The sequence below is a fragment of the Rissa tridactyla genome, chromosome W (genome assembly GCF_028500815.1).
Source record: "Rissa tridactyla isolate bRisTri1 chromosome W, bRisTri1.patW.cur.20221130, whole genome shotgun sequence".
In the NCBI taxonomy this organism is placed as follows: Eukaryota; Metazoa; Chordata; class Aves; order Charadriiformes; family Laridae; genus Rissa; species Rissa tridactyla.
In genome coordinates, this window is record NC_071496.1 from 6,387,170 (window position 1) to 6,409,535 (window position 22,366).

Here is a 22,366-nt window from a genome sequence, read left to right on the forward strand (position 1 = left end):
GCAGTTTTTCAGAGCTCAAATTGAATATAGCAACAGCGTATGTCCACTGTTGATTACATTTGTACAATGGGAGATCAGTCCTACACAACTGCAGTGTTTTGACTCCAATCAGACCATATGAGCACCAAGAAGATGAAAATTTGGGTTTACTACAGACAAGTAAAATGACTTCAGGCAATTGCCTTTCATGTACCTACTATGGTATAATATGATACAATTAACCCCTTTCTCACAGACTTCCCATAATAGCTGTATCAAGCTCTGAACATAAATACTTTTCAGCTCCTCCCCTAAATATTATTTTGCTTTCTCTTTTACTGACTGTTTTGTCTGGGTTGAAATTCCCTGATAAAATCCAGACAGAGAATAACATTTCTTCCTAGGTTCTGAGAGTAGTCTAAAAGTTTTCCAGAAAATCATGTCCAGGTAAAACTCTGATGTGACAAAAAGAATAATATCCAGATAGAACACTGAAAATATGTGTATGCGGCAGTACCTGTCTAAATTAAGAAAAAAACCCAGCACAGTCTTTCTTAAAATAAATCTTGATAAATTCATTAAAGGGATAGTATAATTTGGTACCTGCAATAGCAGGGGCCTGTTCTGAGTGCACTTGAAGGTCCCTTTTATACATCTGTTCCTATATTCCTAAATGCTCCCCTGCAAGCAGGATAAAATAGGCCTTTGTTTACCCAAGAATTTCCTGGCAGTAAGCATATATTTATTAAAAACGCTTCCCATGTGACAAAAGAATAAGCACAAACTTTGCTATCTTAAGAATATAACATTTGCCTCTGATCTATTTTATTACTCATTAACAAAAAATCATCCCCCCCTTTCCCTGCACATGCTTTACAGTCTATGGTGAAAAGCATAAGGTTTGCAGTTCTAATATAGTCATGGCATTAGCAATTCTTAATTAAGACAGTAATGATAATCAAATATCATACTACACAAACAAGGACAAGAAATATTTTTATCCCACTTATATACAATTTGTTGGAGTTCTTTTCTTTCCTTTATAGAATCAGTGATTGAAAAAGAAGGGTGACAAAGTATCAGAGGGGCTATGTCACTCTTCTCAGGTAGCATAAAAAAAAAATCCTTTTTGTCAAATCTTGAGATAAAGACTCAAAATGTCTAACTGGGTATCATAAGGCAATTTCTCCACCGGTCCAACTGACATGAAATTTTGGCAGTTCTCTGTAGGAATGTATCTGAGAGAAAATGGCCATGTGAGCCAGCCTCCCTACTATGAGAGATTAGATTAAGGGCAAAACAGGTGGTAGAAGATGGAATTAGTACATGGGAAAAACGGGAACTGAGAAGGTAGAAAACATGTTGTGCTAATGACTAAGCAATTTACTATGCAAATTCTTGTAACCAATCTGATGTGTGAATGAACTGCATGGACAGCGCGTGGACAGTGTAACTAGCTAATCAGAAATAAGCGAGTGGCGTGTACGGCTACAATGCAGGGTATAAAAGATGATGATCTGTGCTTAATAAACGGCTTCTGTTGATTCACATTGGATCATCTGGAGTCCAGTTATTTCTCCTCAGTTCTCCTTGCTACAGATTGACCACCAAATTGGGCAAATCTTAATATTTTCTCTAGTACAATATGTGCTCGACTACTGGTCATATATCTTTCACTAGAACCTTCTAGCTGTGGCATATAACAATTTTTGGATATAACAATTTACTAACAAAAAATGCTTAATGACTAAAACAGGAAATAATTAGTTTCAGTATGGGGTAATTGTGAAAGTAAATGAGTGGTACGAAAGAAGTCAAATTACATAATCTAATAATGCTTTCTGGCCCTCAAAACCTAAGAAACTAAGAACAAAGACATTAATTCATGTCCCTTTATAAAGAGTGACTAGAATCTGAGGATCTCCCATTTTTCTGACATTAACACAATACAGTCCCATATGCTATCTATATATGATATATGGATAGAAAGCTGCAAAAATCCGCATGAATTTAATACAACAAACAGAAAAAGGTGAACTTCCAAAATTAAAATTCAAAAACAGTGGTCTTCTCTGTATAGACATGATGCCTCAATGATATTGGGTCTATTCATCAAGTAGAAGCTTGCCTGGCCTAAGCTCCCTGTACATTGCTGTGCAAAACGGTTACAGAATTCAGTTTATCTAGTATATTGGGTTTGCGTAGCAAGGTTTTGGTAGCGGGGGGGCTACAGGGGTGGCTTCTGTGAGAAGCTGCTAGAAGCTTCCCCCATGTCCGATAGAGCCAATGCCAGACAGCTCCAAGATGAACATGCTGCTGGACAAGGCCAAGCTAATAAGTGATGGTGATAGTGCCTCTGTGATAACATATTTAAGGGGGGGGGCGGAAACCTGCTGTGGGAACAGCAGTGGAGTGAGAATATGTGAGAGAAACAACTCTGCAGACACCAAGGTCAGTGAAGAAGGAAGGGGAGGAGGTGCTCCAGGCACTGGAGCAGAGATTCCCCTGCAGACCGTTGTGAAGACCATGCTGAGGCAGGCTGTCCCCTTGCAGCCCATGGGGGTCCACAGTGGAGTAGATATCCACCTGCAGCCCGTGGAGGACCCCACACCAGAGCAGATGGATGTGCCTGAATGAGGCTGTGACCCTGTGGAGAGCCCGCGCTGGAGTAGGCTCCTGTCAGGATCTGTGGCCCTGTAGAGAGAGGAGCCCATGCTGAAGCAGGTTTACTGGCAGGACTTGTGACCCCTTGTGTTAGGGATAATAGAGGATAGTCTGAGTGAGACACAACGGAAAATTACTAGTTGAACCAAACCCAGTATACGTGTCGAGAAAAAGGACCTCAGTACTGTTGCTGCAAAAACTCTGTGTGTATCCATGAGAATCTGACCTTCAAAGAAGAAGATAACAAGAAGGGAGTGCAACAATGGAGTCAGGTATCAGACAGCTGCTGTTAGCAAAGCTGGATCATGAGTCTGGTGAGACTCGCTGCATGCACTGGCCATGCGTGCAGTGACTCTAGCCTGTACTTTTCCACTCAATCCAGTGCAGGATATAAGGGGGCTGTCTCAGGCCGGAGAGGGAGAGAGAGACGTGAGCACACTTTGAAGATACAGGGGATGCCCTGAACAAGCACTGTGCCTGCCTTCCCTCTGCCGTACCAATGTGTCTCCTCGTTATCCTGCTGCTCAGCAATACTACTACAATCTATGGGGTGGTGAGACTCTCTGAAGTAACTTTTGGAACATTTGGGAACCGCTTAGCAAGGCTTCGCAATAAAGCTGAATTCACTGCTTTTTTTTTCTCTGTAGTAAGTGTGAAAAATAGTGAAGGTATTGTTGGCTTTCGCCATAATAACAAGGCTATAAATCTTTGACTTATAAGGATAACTAACCTTTAGTAAATTAGGAAACATGAGAAACCTCAAAGATAACAACTAACAGCAACTATGAAGAAAAACATCATGAAGAAAAACATGCGAGAGAAACAAAAGAGAACTTCTCCAAAAGACTCCACAAGTGATTAACAGAAGGAAACAGATGCATAGGAGAAGGGAGTTGATGATAATCGATCCTACCAGAAGGAAACACATGCATGGGAAAAGGGAGCTGATCCTACCAGAAGGAAACAGATGCATGGGAAAAGGGAGCTGATCCTACCAGAAGGAAACACATGCATGGGAAAAAGGAGCTGATCCTACCAGAAGGAAACAGATGCATGGGAAAAGGGAACTGAAGATCATCGATCCTCAGAAACAATTCAGAAGGAAACACACAAATAGAAGAGAAAAGGGACTAATGATAATCAATCATCATAAACAATTACTCTGCCTAAAATAGTGAATATGTATGCAATATTGAATGTATATAAGACGTGGGTGAAGTGTTAGCTGGTGTGCCTCTGACTTGAGTCATACACCCAGTGCTGTGCTTTTGCTTTATTGGCTCTGTCCCTATAATAAAATAAGTGCCATTTCTGTTTAAGGGATCTGGCTATTTATTACAGTAAGGCTTCACAATAAAGCAGAGTTAACCTTTTATTTTTTTTCTTTGTGTGGGCTCTGGTTTGTACGTTGGAATCTTTAAAAAAGAACCGGTTACACCCCTTGATTGAACATAGGGAAAGCTAGTAGCTTTTCACAGAGACCACCCCTGTTGCCCCCCCTTGCCACGCAAACCCAATACACCTAGACAGACAGAAAAACTACCAGAACAGACCCCTTCATAAGAGAAAGCATGGATGTGTTAAAATACTTCCTGATTAAGCATAAATAGTTTTGCATCTCTTTTCAATCATAAGGGTAGACCGCTTGAGACAGAGATCACAAAGTGCCACATTATCAAGAGCAGAGTTTAACATAAGCATTTCATACATGGATGTAAATATCTCTCTTCAATACCAATCTGTAATACAAAGCTTAGTTGCATGTTATTTTTGTGTGCTTTTGAAAGCCAATCTGTCATCCAAAAAATCTGTTAGATTTCAAATTATGACGCACTGGCACATGTATATAGATAAGTGGGAAAGATGGAGGCATTTAAAGTAAAATCAGATTACATTTCTAAACCGTTATTTAATCCAATACAGTTTTAATTTATGTCCCTGAATTTATCTGCAAACCTTAGTCCCAGCCCAATTCAGGAACCAGAAAACCCACAATCTGAGTGGGTTTGATATTTTAATTTATCATATTTTCAAAGCAGACCAGAAAATAGCATTTATCAAAATTGATTCAAGTGTTTATAATCAACAACCACGTGTGAGGGCTCTTCCTTAGATATTTTTTAAAAGCTAAAACACTAAGACTATAAGCTGGAGTAAAAGGATTAAAAAGTGCAAAGTGTGGTAAGCCATTGTTTCTTATACCAAGAAGTTCAAGTACTTGACTCCACCAAAATAAACCCCAACAACCACCTCCTCCCCCCAACACAAAAAAACCCACCCAACCCCCCCCCCCAAAAGTGGAGTTTGCTCTGAGAACCACAGCCTGATCTGAAACAGAAATCATTATACAGTTATTGACCTTTCTAAGTAAGAGTATAAAAAAACCCCATCATCCTGATGAAGTGGAAGCATAACTATCTCTGGAAGAATTAGGAGTTCTCACTAAGAGTTTGCATGCCTAATCCTGCGTGTCACTGCAGAACTGCTGCTGAGCTCCTATTCTCCACTTGCTTCCCATGGAGCTCAAAGCTTAACTTGGCATCTCTGAAAGATCTGACTGAAAATGGTTCAAACTGTTTACCACTACATCCTCACACACACATGCAAAAACCCCAAAATGTCAAGAGTCATGGATACTTTAAAACAAACATTAAAATAATGAAAACCATAAGTCTTATGACAGCCGTGACAAAAATGCAGTTTTACTCATGGGTCGGCAAATAGTTCGTTAGCTTAGATTCTTCTGTGGAGGGTGAGTTGGAGGGCATATAATGGTTCATTTTGCATCATGGAAATGTTTTCCTGTTTTATTAATTAGAAGCACTTAAAGCTTGAAAATAGTATCAGGTGCCCATGAATTCCATTTTGGGATATTTTTCAATAAATCAATATGAAATAAATCAGGTTTTAAAATGTCCTGCTATAAAAAAAAGGTATAAAATTAAAACAATTAAAAGAATTAGAATTTGCGTTAGCATACATTTAAAATTTTAAATCAGTCTAGGCAGTGGATAATATAACTTATCACCAACTGGAGAGAAGCAGGAAGAAACAGAAGAAAGAAAGAAAAAATCATCTAATTTGTGATAATGCTCAAAATGAGGTCAAAGTAAATGAGACAAAAATTAAATAGGAAAGAGAAAAACTGGGACAGAGAAATGAACTATACAGATATGAAAAACAAGATAACAAGATCTCACAGTGGAAGACTGCACAAAAAGCAAAACTACAGCAGTAGGTATGCTACAGAAAAGAAAACAATTTTCAAGTAATCAGTAAGTTGTCAGGCTGTCTGTTCAAAAACTTTAAGGGAGAGAAGGAAATCCCTCTTCAATTCATTTTGGGTCTACCTGAACCCAACAAAGTGAGCAGAACCAATACCATGTAAGTCCTAGAAAACAAATTTGAAGGAGAGAAAGCATCTGATGATGTATTTGAATTCAGCATGATGGATTAATCAAGTGAAAGAAGTTCCCAAGGAAGTAGTGGGAAGAAACTTGCTATCCTCCTCACTATCGAAAAAAAGGATTCAAGCATCTGCACAGAAGTGGTAAAACTTTGACCATATAAGCTTCACTGATGTACTCTTTCATTCATATTGAATTGGAAAATTTTGGTAACAGAAACATGCAATGAAAGGCCTCTCAGGTTATTAAAGAATGTCCTTCAATTTCTAATGGCAATAAGGAAATAATTTTTAAAAGAATTTAAAGATACTATTCTCATTATTAATAAACTGAGGTCTCCTGTCTTTCCCAGGACATACTATTACATCCTCCTATTGCAGGACTGGCAGATGTAGTAGGGAGAGAAAACTATGGTGTTCCTCAGGGGTAGGTATTGAGAACGGCACTGTTTAACATCTTTGTTGGCGACATGGACAGTGGGACCCCTCAGTGCACCCTCAGCAAGTCTGATGATGACACCAAGCTGTGTGGTGTGGTTAATACGCTGGAGGGAAGAGGTGCCATCCAGAGGGACCTGGACAGGCTCGAAATGTGGGCCCTGTGCGAACCTCATGAAGTTCATCAAGGGCAAGTGCAAGGTCCTGCACGTGGGTTGGGGATATCCCAAGCACAAATACAGGCTGGGTGGAGAATGGATTGAAATCAGCCCTGAGGAGAAGGACTTGGGGGTGTTAGTTGATGAGAAGCTCAACATTAGCCAGCAATGTGTGCTTGCAGCCCAGAAAACCAACCGTATCCACGGCTGCATCAAAAGAAGCATGGCCAGCAGGGCAAGGGAGGTGATTCTGCCCCTCTACTCTGCTCTGGTGAGACCACACCTGGAGTACTATGTCCAGCTCTGGGTCCCCCAACATAAGAAGGACATGGACCTGTTGGAACGAGTCCAGAGGAAGGCCACGAAGATGATCAGAGGGCTGGAGCACCTCTCCTATGAAGACAGGCTGAGAGAGTTGGGGTTGTTCAGCCTGGAGAAGAGAAGGCTCCAGGGAGACCTTATAGTGGCCTTCCAGTGCATAAAGGGGGCCTACAGGAAATCTGGGGAGGGCCTCTTTATCAGGGAGTGTAGCAATAGGATGAGGGGTAATGACTTCAAACTGGAAGAGGGTAGGTTTAGATTAGACATTAGGATGAAGTTCTTTACAATGAGGGTGGTGAGGCACTGGAACAGGTTGCCCAGGGAAGATGTGGATGCCCCCTTCTTGGAAGTGTTCAAGGCCAGGTTGGATGGGGCTTTGCGTAACCTGGTCTAGTGGAAGGTGTCCCTGTGCATGGCAGGGAGGTTGGAACAAGATGATCTTTGAGGTCCCCTCCAACCCAAACCATTCTATGACTCTATATCTGATCTTAAATTGGGGTTTTCTGTATCAAATAAATTGCCTGGAATTCCTCCTCTTTTTCCAGGCTGAGTTTTCATATTCACTGAGTAATCTGGTTACCCCTCTATTGTTTAGGTTTTTAGGTCATTCTTCAAATCCTCACCACCAGAAAGCTAGTTTATGGTATTTGTTAGATTTTTTTATCTGTTCTGCTTCTGTGTACCTACACTGAGGGAACATACCCTTTTAGCATACAAGTACAAAAGTCAGAAATAAAAAAATACATGTGATTAATACTTATATAATTAATATATGCTATTGAGAAGTTCACTTCATTGCATGTAATTTACATCATGATTTTAATGTTGAAAAAATAAGTTGTTTTTTTTTAAAAAAATCCTCTCTTTTCAATAAATATAAATGACCTCTCATATCAATGGAAAATCTATTTCCTTTAATTTTAGATCCCTGAGAATGCAAGAGTAGGAATTTTTTACTCTTTATATCAATGCTGGCATAAAATATATTTCTTGGATGATTTATGAGGAGAAAAAGGACAGACAGTAGGAAGATATCTTAAGATATGAAATACATTGCTATACTGTGAAATATGAACCACAGAAGCTGAAAATTTTACTTCTGTTGGGAGCTCCTTAAGACACTTTTCCAACAATAGTCCTCTGTAATCATTTAAGTACCCATTTTGAACACAATTTTTTTTCTTTTCTTGGTAACTATAAGGCTTCAAACTGTAAATTAATATAATCAAGATGAAAATTAAGCATGAAAAGAAAATGCAAAGGAGCATACATACAAAAGGGAAAAAAGGGCTTGGAAACGATACTACCAAACGTCTTGTCTAGTATCAGAATGACCAATTAAAGATCCCATGGTATAACACCAGATCTTTTGTACTAGAGGGGAATGGAGCCTGTGTATGGCAAAAATTTTGATTGATGTGAACAGGATCTATTGTTGAGCTGGCAAAGCTTAAGATGAACGACCCTGCCCTTGCAGAGAGTGCTTCATAAAAAGAATCTCAGCTGGTGTGCAAAGGTGGGAACTGGATTCCGGATCTGGAGTCAGGATCGGGATCAAAGGCAGATGAACAGACAGGGTCCTCCTCAGACGTCAGCCATTGAAGGAAGAGAGCTGACCCTTTGATCCCTCAGCTTTTATACTGAGCATGGGGCAGATGGGATGGAATACCCCTGTTGGTCAGTTTTGGGTCACCTGTCCTGTCCACTCCTCCCTGCAGGTGGGACCCCTCTATGCTTTTCCGCTTTCCAACCCTCCAACGGGGCAAATAACGAAATTAGCTGACCTTGGTTGTTATAGCAATAAGTATAAGCAAGAGCCTCTCTGCATACCATTCTTTGTCATGAACTATAAACATAGGCCTTATCACTCTGAGAATGAACAGTTTTCTGCACAATATGCTGTTAATTTCAGAGAGTTAGAAGAGGCCTAGCTAAGAAGTAAAATTACAGGACAGAAAGTTGGTTCTGTTTTATTTCAAACCAGGACAGGCTGAAATATCAGTCTCTTAGAATTCCAGCCTTCAGTACATACTAAAATGTTTCAAGAAACGCACAGAACGTTTTATTTACAGAGGTATTTCGGAACTATATTAATCGCAAATGATACTTAGTTGTTATAATTTCCTTAAATCAAGCTGAGTATCTTTTGGAGTATTTTAGTAGAGCTTGAATGAAACAATAATGGCTTCAAACCTTATCTACAGTTAGTCTGAATGTAAGAATTATATCACTCAAAGGTTTGGACGCTTGAGAAAGAGAGGAACTTATTATTCAGCCTTTTGGCATACAAGTTTGAGTACGAGTACTGGAAATATACTTATTTAATATTGGCATAAAAAAATAACATATGAAAGCACAGACACAGAAATAAACCAGCATGTTCCTAGTGTTATGTCTCCTGAATACGTTCCAGGTCTTGTTTAGGGTTAAGCAACTATTTAAGACTACCACCCGGAGATCTGCTCCGAGGCTGGATAGTCAGGGGTGGCAGGGCATGTGGGAGAACATGGGCAGGTACCTAGAGAACTACTCACCTCCAATGGTCTGGGACTTCACCCCTGAACAATTACAGGACCCTGATAAAGTGGTAGAATATCTGAAGGGAAAATGCTGTGGCTATTCCAGAGAGGCACAACTCACCGCACTGTGCTGGGCCCTGGCCAGTATCTACCAGGCACTGCTCAGTGTTATGCAGCACCCTCAGGGGGAAGAGATGGAGACCAGACCAGCAGCCACTGCGGCTACTGCAACCCCTGTGACGGACACTGCGGCTACTGCAACCCCTGCGGCAGCCACTGCAGCTACTGCAATCCCTGTGGCAGCCACTGCAGCTACTCCAGCCTTTGCACCAGCCACTGCAGCTACTCGAACCCCTGTGGCAGCCACTGCAGCTACTCCAACCCCCATAGCAGCCACTGCCACTAAACCAGGGAACCAACCCGTGCCAGTATCGGTTGCCCCCATACAGAAGAAGTACACGAAGAAATCAGTTCGCTTAGTAAGAGATGATGATGAACCAGGGCCATCACGAGAGCAGGAGGAAGAGGCAGAACCAGAGATAATTACTCGATCCCTATCCTTGAGAGAGATGCGGGATATGCCAAAAGATTTTAGCCGACACTCAGGCGAGCACATTGTCACCTGGCTGCTCCGGTGCTGGGATAACGGGGCCAGTAGCCTGGAATTAGAGGGTAGGGAGGCCAGGCAGCTGGGATCCCTGTCTAGGGAAGGCGGCATTGACAAGGCGATTGGGAAGAAGACCCAAGCCCTCAGCCTCTGGAAACGACTCCTGTCAGGCGTGAGGGAGAGGTACCCCTTCAGTGAGGATGTTGTATGTCAGCCAAGCAAGTGGACTACCATGGAAAGAGGTATCCAGTACCTGAGAGAATTAGCTGTGCGGGAGATGATTTATTGTGACTTTGACAATGCAGACTTGCCCACAGACCCTGATGAGGTGCAGTGCACAAGGCCCATGTGGCGGAAGTTTGTACGGAGCGCACCATCGTCATATGCCAACTCCCTGGCAGTAATGGAAGGGAAAGGTGAAGAGAGACCAACGGTGGATGAGGTGGCTGGCCGGCTCTGGCGATATGAAGAAAGTCTCTCTTCCCCCCTTGTCTCAGCTGTGGAGAAACTGTCGCGGAAGGTCCAGCAACTTGAAGAGAATATGTCCTACTCCCCACCTGTACGGGCCAGCGTCTCAGCTATTAGGAGCAGGCATTTCCCCACTCAAGAGAGAGAGTACAGAGGGTACACACCACGAGGCACCCTGTGGTGACCACGTGGATCACCACACCTGCGTGACCATGGGGAGGACATGAGGAAGTGGGATGGACAACCTACTTTGATCCTGCGGACACGGGTACAGCAGTTGCAAGGAAGGACAACCCCAAAAGGGGATCCCTGTAGGAATGTGTCTGAGAGAAAATGGTCATGTGAGCCAGCCTCCCTACTATGAGAGATTAGATTAAGAGCAAGTAGATTGCTCTGTGTTATACCCTGCGAGACTAAAATGAACCCCAGCAGAAGTGGTCTCTTGAGCAAGGGGGTGGAATATGGGAAAGCAATGGAAGATCGGCGAGGAGGATTGTAAATACACTCAAGGGACTCGCACCTGGGTGCTGGAAAACACATATATCACACCAAGTGTTATTCAGTCTTGGGTGCTGGCAAGAAAAACATTTGGATGACATAAGCCTGTAATGGACTCACAGACACCTTATCCAGCTGCTTGAGAATCCTGGCCTGTTGTGGAAGAAGATCAAAGCACAGTACCAGCAAGAACAGGGAGTCCGCATGCGCTCTTGCTAACAAGGACTCTCTTGCTGCCAAGGATTCGTGATAACAAGGACTCTCTTGCTGCCAAGGATAAGTTTAACAATGCTACTAGTACCGCTATTTCTGAGGTATTGCTAGATGTAGATAGTATTCGATATGCGACGCTGCAAAACAGAACTGCTACTGATTTTTTGCTTTCAGCTCACAGACATGGTTGTCAAGATTTTAAAGGACTGTATTGTATGAATCTAAGTGACCACTCCACATCCATCCATGCCCAGCTGCAGGAACTGCACCGACCGAATCAGCAACTTGTGGAGACCACTGGGTGAAATCTCTTTGCTGGATGGACTTGGGGGTGGGGTTGGTTGAAGCAAATTATACTCATTGCCTGTGTGGAAGGAATTTGTCTGTTATGTTTAGTATGCTGTTTGCCGTGTTTAATAAGCATTATATGATCAGCTGTAGATGCCGCTTTGCATCGTACCCTTGTACGAGTTGTAGAATGTGTTGCTCTAAAAACTATGTGTGTATCCATGAGAACCTGACCTTCACAGAAGAAGATAAAAGAAGGGATTACAACAATGTAGTCACGTATCAGACAGCCGCTGTTAGCAAAGCTGGATCATGAGTTTGGTGAGACTCGCTGCATACGCTGGCCACGTGTGCAGCGACTCTAGCCTGTACTTTTCCACTCAATCCAGTGCAGGATATAGGGGGGCTGTCTCGGGTCAGAGAGGGGGAGAGAGACATGAGCGCACTTTGAAGATACAGGGGATGCCCTGAAGCAGTGTGTCTGCCCCCACCCCCCCGCCCCCCCCATAAGTTCTATGTTCATTAACCCCAGCAGCTCCGAAGGCATTACAGTATGTTGCAGATAAGATATAGTCTACTACTGCTGCAAGACGCATTGAACACCTTCCTACAAGAATTTCAACTTTATGCCCTGTTAGGACAGTGGGATGATGCACTCGCAAAGAGCCTGACTGCATTAGAGTGGGTATTTTTGCCACATACCTTTGAAAAACCAGTAACTATGATGATTGAAATGTTACCAAGATTGTTTTTCCAGGGTCGTTTGTGCTGTCACCAGCTTTCTGGAATGGATCCAAGCCACATACGTGTCCCCATCAAAAAGGATGACCTTGACCCTTGCTTATCACAAAGTCTTAACCTCCTTAGTACATTATATTGGGCAAATAAATTACTCTTTCCCCTAGCACAGACTATTACAGTCACTTTCACAAATTCCTTTACAGCCGCGCATCCTGCTAGCACCAAAGCCTCTTGATGGCACCTGTACAGTGTTTGTAGATGGTTCAGGGACACAGTAAAGGCTTTTGACTTATTTCAACAGGAACCGTTAAACGTAGGCCGAATCTCAATATGTTACTGGTATTGTTCAAAGACTTGAAGGAGCGTTTATAAAACAAGTAGAGAACCAATTGTTATTCAGTCTCTTACTGCAATTAATATTACTTTTATGAAAAAGACAGTTTCGTTATTTTATTGTCCACATACGCTCTCATAGCTGTTTACTTGGTCCTTTAACTGAGGGAAACACAGTTGCGGATTATCACACTGTTGGTAACAACTCCGAACATTATGCAGCAAGCTGAAATGTCACATGATTTTTTTTTCATCAAAATGTGAAGGCATTGAGGAAGCAATTTTCTGTAACACAACGACAAGCACATGATATTGTGTGAACTTGTGCTGATTGTCAACCATTTATACCTAACTTCAACCCAGGCGTCAGTCCCCGAGGGCATGGACCTTTGGAGTTCTGGCAGACTGATGTAACCCATGTGTCAGAATTTGGAAAACTGAAATTTATACACCTGAGTGTAGACTGTTATTCAACTGCAATTTGGGCAACTGCGCAGACTGGTGAATCTAGTAAACATGTACGAAACCATTTGCGATCCGCATTTGCAGCCTTACATGTACCGTGTGTGATAAAGACTGATAATGGCCCAGGGTATGTAGCCCGTTCAACAGAGGTATGTCTACAGCTGTGGGGCATTACACATGTGACTGGCACACCACATTCTCCGACGGCTCAAGCCATAGTGGAACGCATGAACCAGTCTTTAAAAAATTTGCTTCAAAAACAAAAAGGGGGAGAGCAAGGGCTGAGTCCAGTAGATCGACTGAACAAAGCCGTTTACGTCCTGAACTTCCTATGCCTTCCTCAGCACTGCCTTGTACCTCCAATCGTGCGGCACGGCGCAGGCCTGCAGAGAGACCTGGGAGATTTTAGGCAGGAAAATGGCATGGTAGCAGTTAAAAACAGTGTGACGGGGAAGTGGGAAGGACCATGTAGACTATTAACCTGGGGTCGAGGATATGCCTGTGTCGTTACAGATGCCGGAACCAGATGGGTACCAGCCAAGTGGATAAAGCCCTGGTTTGAGCAGACGGATTCGAATGAGTTACCCCACAATACCAACAACGACGATGAGGGCTGAAGAAGTGCAGTGCCCTAGGTGTGGAACTGTGACCCATAGATCCTTGTGCCTTGTGAGGATTGTTGAGGCTGGTGGTGGTTTGAAAGACCACGTGCTGCGGCCCAGTGTGCTGTGTATTTTAATTCTAGTGTGCTGTGTATTTTAATAAGGAATTAGGTAAAGTGACGGGGTATGCTGTGTGTTTTTAATCCGGTGTGCTGTGTGTTTTAATAAGGAGTTAAGTAAGGTGACGGGTTTAATTCGTTTAGATATTGCAATAGAGTACAGAGTCAGGTTCACCTCAACACGAGCTGGCTGAGCGACAGGAGATTAGGGAAGTCTACCATTCACAAGGATTGGTCAGGGTGTGGCATACAGTGCTGTTACACAGTGCTACTGCCAGAGGTTTGGTCGGTTCGGGAGGACTAGTGGGAACAGGTAGTACGTCACTGTAGCAACAGGTTCGGTCATCTACAGCGCAGAAAGAAGGGCAAGGGTACTGATATTTGAAGATGTCACTGGGAATTAGTGTCGGGCTTATCCTTGTGATTGGAAGTTGCAGCTGAGCACAAAATTGAGAACCCTTGGTATTTCGGCTTCTTTTAATACAGCAGGATTCAATTCAGTTTACCCAACATTTAACACGACCCTAGTGAACTTTTGTGGAGACACCACAGGGATGATGATTGATTTTTGCTGTTGGCTCAGGGTCATGGATGTGAAGATTTTGAAGGTATGTGTTGTATGAACCTTTCTGACCACTTATCATCCATTCATAAGCAGTTACGGGAGCTGAAGGATAACATGTCCAAATTAAAAGTGGTTAAAAACGGTTTTGATGACTGGTTAAGCTCATGGGGTATAACGGGATGGTTATCAGACTTACTAAAGCAAGGGCTCATGCTATTGTTGGTTATATTATTATTGATTATGGTAGCCTCGTGTGTTCTCTGCAAAGTGACTGACATGACAGAAAATGCCATGCATAAGGTCTGGCTGGCTCAAGAAGAAAAAGGGGGTATTGTAGGAATGTGTCTGAGAGAAAATGGCCATGTGAGCCAGCCTCCCTACTATGAGAGATTAGATTAAGGGCAAAACAGGTGGTAGAAGATGGAATTATTACATTGGAAAAATGAGAACTGAGAAGGTAGAAAACATGTTGTGCTAATGACTAAGTAATTTACTATGTGAATTCTTGTAACCAATCTGATCTGTGAATGAACTGCATGGACAGCACGTGGACAGTGTAACTAGCTAATCAGAAATAAGCGAGTGGCATGTACAGCTACAACGCAGGGTATAAAAGATGATGATCTGTGCTTAATAAACGGCTTCTGTTGATTCACACTGGATCGTCTGGAGTCCAGTTATTTCTCCTCAGATCCCTCCAGGAAAAGTGCCGGCACAGTTTCCAGTGGGCAGTTCCCCAGACAGAGCAGAAGGCCTGATCTTGCTTCTGATCCTCTTGAAGGAACTTCCAAGTCATTTATGCAAGAAGTGAGTAACGGATACTCTGACCAGGATTAGGGGGGCCCTGCCTCCGGCCAGGTGGAGGAAAGGGATAACCGGGTTTATTGGACGGTGTGGATTCGATGGCCTGGCACATCAGACCCACAGGAGTATAAGGCTCTAGTGGACACGGGTGCACAGTGTACTGTAATACCATCAAGCTATAGAGGGGCAGAACCCATTTGTATTTCTGGGGTGACAGGGGGGTCCCAAGAGTTGACTGTACTGGAGGCGGAAGTGAGCCTAACTGGGAATGAGTGGCAAAAGCATCCCATTGTGACTGGCCCAGAGGCTCCGTGCATCCTTGGCATAGATTACCTCAGGAGAGGGTATTTTAAGGACCCAAAAGGGTACTGGTGGGCCTTTGGCATAGCTGCTTTGGAGACAGAGGAAGTTAAACAGTTGTCTGCCTTGCCTGGTCTCTCAGAGGATTCTTCTGTTGTGGGGTTGTTGAGGGTCGAAGAACAACAGGTGCCGATTGCTACCACAACGGTGCATCGGCAGCAATATCGCACTAACCGAGACTCTCTGATTCCCATCCATAAGCTGATTCGTCAACTAGAGGTTCAAGGAGTGATCAGCAAGACTCGATCACCCTTTAACAGTCCCATATGGCCAGTGCGAAAATCTAATGGAGAGTGGAGGCTAACTGTAGACTATCGTGGCCTGGATGAAGTCACACCACCTCTGAGCACTGCTGGGAAACACAGCAGAAGAAGTTTTTGAGAAAGGGAGTAAAATAGTCCGAATCCTTCTGAAAGCTGGTTCTGCCATAAAACGAGGTAAGGTCAAGGGACCTGCGCAGGAGATCCAGTTTTTAGGAATAAAATGTCAGGATGGACACCGTCAGATCCCAATGGATGTGATCAATAAAATAGCAGCTATGTCTCCACCAACTAGTAAAAAGGAAACACAAGCTTTCTTAGGCATTGTGGGTTTTTGGAGGGTGCATATCTCCAACAGAAGATTGGAGAGAGATTGGTGCTACACTCCAACAGAAAAAGAGATATTGGCAGCATATGAAGGGGTTCGAGCTGCTTCGGAAGTGGTTGGTACGGAAGCACAGCTTCTCTTAGCACCTCGACTGCCGGTGCTGGGCTGGATGTTCAAAGAAAGGGTCCCCACCACACATCATGCAACTGATGCTACATGGAGTAAGTGGATTGCACTGATCACGCAGCGAACTCGAATGGGAAACCCCAGTCGCCCGGGAATTCTGGAAGTGATCATGGACTGGCCAGAAGGCAAGGATTTCGGAATGTCACCAGAGGAGGAGGTGACACATGTGGAAGAGGCCCCACCATATAATAAACTGCCAGAAAATGAGAAGAAATATGCCCTGTTCACTGATGGGTCCTGCCGGATTGTGGGAAAGCATCGAAAGTGGAAGGCTGCTGTGTGGAGTCCTACACGACGGGTTGCAGAAGCCAGTGAGGGACAGGGTGAATCGAGCCAGTTTGCAGAGGTGACAGCCATCCAGCTGGCTCTGGACATTGCCGAGTGAGAAAAATGGCCAGTACTTGACCTCTACACTGACTCATGGATGGTGGCAAATGCTCTGTGGGGGTGGCTACAGCAGTGGAAGCAGGGCAACTGGCAGCGCAGAGGCAAACCCATCTGGGTTGCTGACCTATGGCAAGATATTGCTGCCCGGATAGAGAATCTGGTTGTGAAAGTATGCCACGTAGGAACATCAGAACAACCAGCAGGTGGATCGGGCTGCTAGGATTGAAGTGGCTCAGGTGGATCTTGAGTGGCAACATAGGGGTGAACTATTCATAGCTCGGTGGGCCCATGACTCCTCAGGCCATCAAGGAAGAGATGCAACATATAGATGGGCTCGTGACCGAGGGGTGGACCTGACCATGGACACTATTGCACAGGTCATCCATGAATGTGAGACATGCGCTGCGATCAAACAAGCCAAGCATTTGAAGCCTCTCTGGTATGGAGGATGATGGCTGAAATATAAACATGGGGAGGCCTGGCAGATTGATTATATCACACTGCCACAAACCCGTCAAGGCAAGCGCTATGTGCTCACAATGGTGGAAGCAACCAGTGGATGGCTGGAAACATACCCTGTGCCCCATGCCACTGCCCAGAACACTATCCTGGGCCTTGAAAAGCAAGTCCTGTGTCAACATGGCACCCCAGAGAGAACTGGGTCGGACAACAGGACTCATTTCTGAAACAGCCTCATAGACACCTGGGCCAAAGAACATGGCATTGAGTGGGTACATCACATCCCCTGTCACGCACCAGCCTCTGGGAAGATGGAACGATACAATGGACTGTTAAAAACTACACTGAGAGCAATGGGTGGTGGGAGTTTAAAACATTGGGATACACATCTAGCAAAGGCTACCTGGCTAGTTAACACCAGGGGATCTACCAATCGGGCTGGCCCTGCCCAATCAAAACTTCCACGTACCGTAGAAGGGGATAAAGTCCCCATAGTGCACATGAAGAATATGTCAGGGAAGACAGTCTGGGTTAGTCCTGCCTCAGGCAAAGGCAAACCCATCCGTGGGATTGCTTTTGCCCAAGGACCTGGGTGCACTTGGTGGGTGATGCGGAAGGATGGGGAAGTCCGATGTGTACCTCATGGGGATCTGATTTTGGGTGAGAATAGCCAATGAATCAAATTGTGTGTTGTTGATTGCTAAGTAACACTGTCACTGTATGTCCTCATTGCTATAATTGCTATCAGTTGTACTACAAGTAAGGCACAGGGATGATGGGATAAGAACTGACCTCAGCAGCTGGCGCCCAGCAACTTCCTCAAGATCTACATCTTCAGCCCACGGACTGTGTGCATGAGCCACACCGGATGCACCAGTCACAAGCTCCAAAAATACAGCATGCAACAGGCCAGCACCACCCAGCATCTCACCTGCCCTGAGAGACTGTTCTAACAGATGGAGCCCAAAGCCGTGGATTAAAAGAACTCAACGGACACTTTGGAGGGATGGTCCATAAACTAAGGGCATTATATCTGCATGAATATATATGTGTATATATATATGACAGGGGAGAGTGGTGGCAATTCATTGGAACCTGTAAGATCTGGGCATGGCATAGATGGTATGGAATAAGGGGTGGATAATGTCCTGGTTCCGGCGGGGATAGGGTTAATTTTTCCTGGTATTCCATGCCATGTGAGCCATGTCCACCCTGAGCTGCCGGGGGAGGGGGCAGGAAGTCGAGCTGGGGCGTCCTGGGTCCGGTTGGTGAGCGGTGGGGAGCGGCGGTTCCGTAATCGTGTTTGTATATTCCTGTCCATGTTATTGTTGTTGTTTTCTTGTTCCCTTTGCTATTCTGTTAAACTGCCTTTGTCTCAACCCAAGAGTCTTGCCTTTTTTTCTTCCGATTCTTCCTGTATTGGGAAGGCCTGAGCGAGCGGCACATGGTTCGTTGTTGCCGTCTGAGGCTAAACCACGACAGTGGGTTGAGATAAAGACAGTTTAACAGCTAAAGGAAAAGTCGCACGTGCAAGCAAAGCAAATCAAGAAATTAATTCACTGCTTCCCATTGGCAGGCAGGTGTTGAGCCATCTCCAGGAAAGCACGGCTCCATCATGCATAATGTTTACTTGGGAAGACAAACACCATAACTCCAAATGTTTCCCCCCTTCCTTCTTCTTTCCCTAGCTTTATATACTGAGCATGACATCATATGATATGGAATATCCCCTTGGTGAGTTGGGGTCAGCTGTCTCGGCTGTGTCTCCTCCCAACTTTTTGTGCACTCCCAGCCTACTCGCTGGCAGGGCGGTGTGAGGAGCAGAAAAAGCCTTGACTGCTTAGCAACAACTGAAAACACCAGTGCGCTATCAACAGCATTTCTCATCCCAAATCCAAAACATAGCACTACACCAGCTGCTAGCAAGAAAGTCAACCCCATCCCAGCCAAAACCATTACAACCATCTACACATATTAAAGGAAAATTGGGACCACTTTGGTCAGATCAGGCTATAGTTTTAATATTATTTACAGTGACAGAATGTGGAAGGTAATCTTGTTCCATAAAGCTTCATGAATTTAGAATGGAATGGAATGGAATGGAATATTTCAGTTGGAAGGAACCTACAGTGATCATCAAGTCCAACTGCCTGACCACTTCAGGGCTGGCCAAAAGTTAAAGCATGTTATTAAGGGCAAATGCCTCAAACACTGACAGGAATGGGGCATCGACCACCTCTCTAGGAAGCCCCTTCCAGTGTTTGACCACCCTCTTGGTAAAGAAATGCTTCCTAATGTCAATTCTGAACCTCCCCTGATGCAGCTTGGAACCATTCCCACGCGCCCTATCGGTGGATACCTGGGAGAAGAGATCAGCACCTCCCTCTCCACTTCCCCTCCTCAAGAAGCTAGAGAGAGCAGTGAAATTGCTCTTTTTGAACAAAATAAAAACCAAACCAAAAAACACAAATTCCTACTGAAAAGCTTAAGGAAAAAGTTCAGATTCTGCAAAGGGCCTATGGAAAGCAAAAATCATGTCCAATCCTCTAAAAAAGAAATTAGAGATTTGGCTGTTCATCCAGGCAGAATTCTTTAATTAGTGGCCTAACAGCACTGTATTAAATATTTAAGGGAGGTGGCCAAGGCACAATATTTGAAGACCGCTTTGAGTCAATTTATATACATTACTTAAATATAATAACCTACTGTAGGCCATCTATATTAAAGTATAAACGTTACATACTGTAGTATCAGAATTTCTGTGAATTCTGAACCACATCAAATGAAGCTATTAATGCAATATATTCAAAAACAGAGGAAAAAAGTGAATAATAATCTAAACAGGAGTCACAATACATTATCTGGAGTGAGCTAGACATAACATCCCATACCTATTAATGTATTTTACACCATTATAGTATATATACTGATTATTAGCAAGAACATTCCAATTTGATAAAGAATGTTACAAGAGAATCAGTCAAGTAATGCAAAATATCACTTGTTAAACTTGCTTATTTCATAGCAGCAACCATCAATAGCAAAAACTGTGTGGCACAAAATGTTATGAAAGTTCTAAAGTTAAAAATTTTCTAAGTTCTATTTAATGGTATGAGAACTGCTTCTCTGAAACGAAGAATGATAATGCATCGATATTCTGCACTTATGTGATCTAATTAGGTTGTTCAGATTGTCTAAACAAGTTTGAAAACTCGCTCATTATAAAATGTATGAAAATTTCAAAGCATACAAATTATCTCAAATTCTAGCACCCAAGATATTCAAATGTACTTTCACAATTCATACACAGTATTAACATATGTAGAAATCAAGTATTTTCAAGATGTATTGAAGGACTCAAAGCTATCTACCTGAGAAACATACTAGAATTAAAACAGTTTGAGTGTATAAATAGTAGGCAACATCAGGATCAGGATGTGTCACAGTAGTTTGTATGGAAAGCTCAAGAGGGGAGCTTAGCCACGGCCTCTACCTGAAAGACGCAGCTTCTTGCGTCCTCTGCACTTGCCAGAGCAGATGTGGCCATACAAACTGAGTTTCCGTGGAAGCACGCAGCCACCCAGGTCTCTGACTGCAGGGAGTGCCTTAACCTCTCAGGGCTAGTGGATGGTAGAAGAGGTGACAGCTGTGTGAGGTGTGACCTGGTGAATGATCTACTCAGCCTGGTAGCAGAGCTAAAAGAGGAAGTAGAAAGGCTGAGGAGCATCAGGGAGAGTGAGAAAGAAATAGACTGGTGGAATCAGGCTCTGACCTCCCTGAGGAAAAAAAAAAAAGAAGAGCCACCAAAAAAACCCTGAGCTGAAGGAGATCTGGTACCTTCCCCCTGCCAGACTGAAGGCAGTGGCCAAAAGGAGGCTAGTGAGTGGAGGCTAGTCCGTAATAGGGGGAGGCAAGCGAACTCCCTCCTTGCCCACCTCCCCTAACCAGGTGCCTCTGTACAATAGGTATGAGGCTCTCAAGGAGGTAGGCCAGCCCATGGATGGCATGGAAGATGGTTCGGCTACATCAGAAGAGTTACCAGGACCAGTAAGGCCTAGCCCCAGTTTAAAAACTGCCTCCACAAGGAAGAAGAGGTGGGTTATAGTAGTAGGTGACTCCCTTTTGAGGGGAACAGAGGGCCCAATGTGCCGGGCAGACCCGCTTCTTAGGGTGCTGCCTCCCTGGGGCCTGGGTCAGGGACATCACTAGGAAACTTCCCAGCCTGGTTTGACCCTCGGACTACTACCTGCTGTTGCTCTTTCACGTGGGTGGTGACGAGGTGGCAACACATAGCCCAAGAGCAATCAAGAGAGACTTCAGGGCCTTGGGAAGGTTAATAAGGGAGTCTGGGGTGCAGGTTATCTTTTCTTCTGTTCTCCCAGTTACAGGCAGGGACTCTGAAAGAAACAGACGCGTGCAATCTGTCAATACATGGCTCCGTGGCTGGTGTCACCGCCACAGTTTTGGCTTGTTGGCGTCGGACGGGGCTCATCTTTCTGAAAGGGGGAAGAGGGTGTTTGCTCATGAGCTAGCGGGGCTCATTGACTGAGTTTTAAACTAGGCTTGTTGTGGGAGGGGGATGCTACCTGGCTTGCTCATGAGAAGCCAAAGGATGATGCTCCAAGGCCTGAGGGGTGGGTCACTAGCGAAGGCCCTCAACCTGTTGCTCCGAGATGTGCTGGGCATGCTGCAGCACACTCAAAGTCTTATGGGGATGAGCCAGGGGTTCCTGAGGCAATAGGAACTGGGGAGTCACAGATAAAACACCTCAAAGGAAGGAAATGCAGCCACTCCAGACAGTGATTCAGCTTCATCAGGTGCCCAGCTGAAGTACCTTTACACACATGCACGTAGCATGGGAAACAAGCAAGAGGAGTTGGAGATGTGCACATGCCTCCGGGGCTATGATCTTATTGGCATCAGAGACATGGTGGGATGGCTCTTATGACTGGAGTGTTGGAATGGATGGATACAGACTCTTCGGGAAGTACAGGCTGGGGAGATGAGGAAGGGGTGTTGCCCTCTATGTCAATGAACAGCTGGAGTCCATTGAGCTCCACCTGGGGATGGATGAAGACCCAACAGAGACCTTATGGATCAAGATTAAAGGGAACACAGGGGCAGGATTATGGGTCAAGATTAAAGGGAACACAGACATTACAGTGGGGGTCTGCTACAGACCACCTGACCAGGATGAT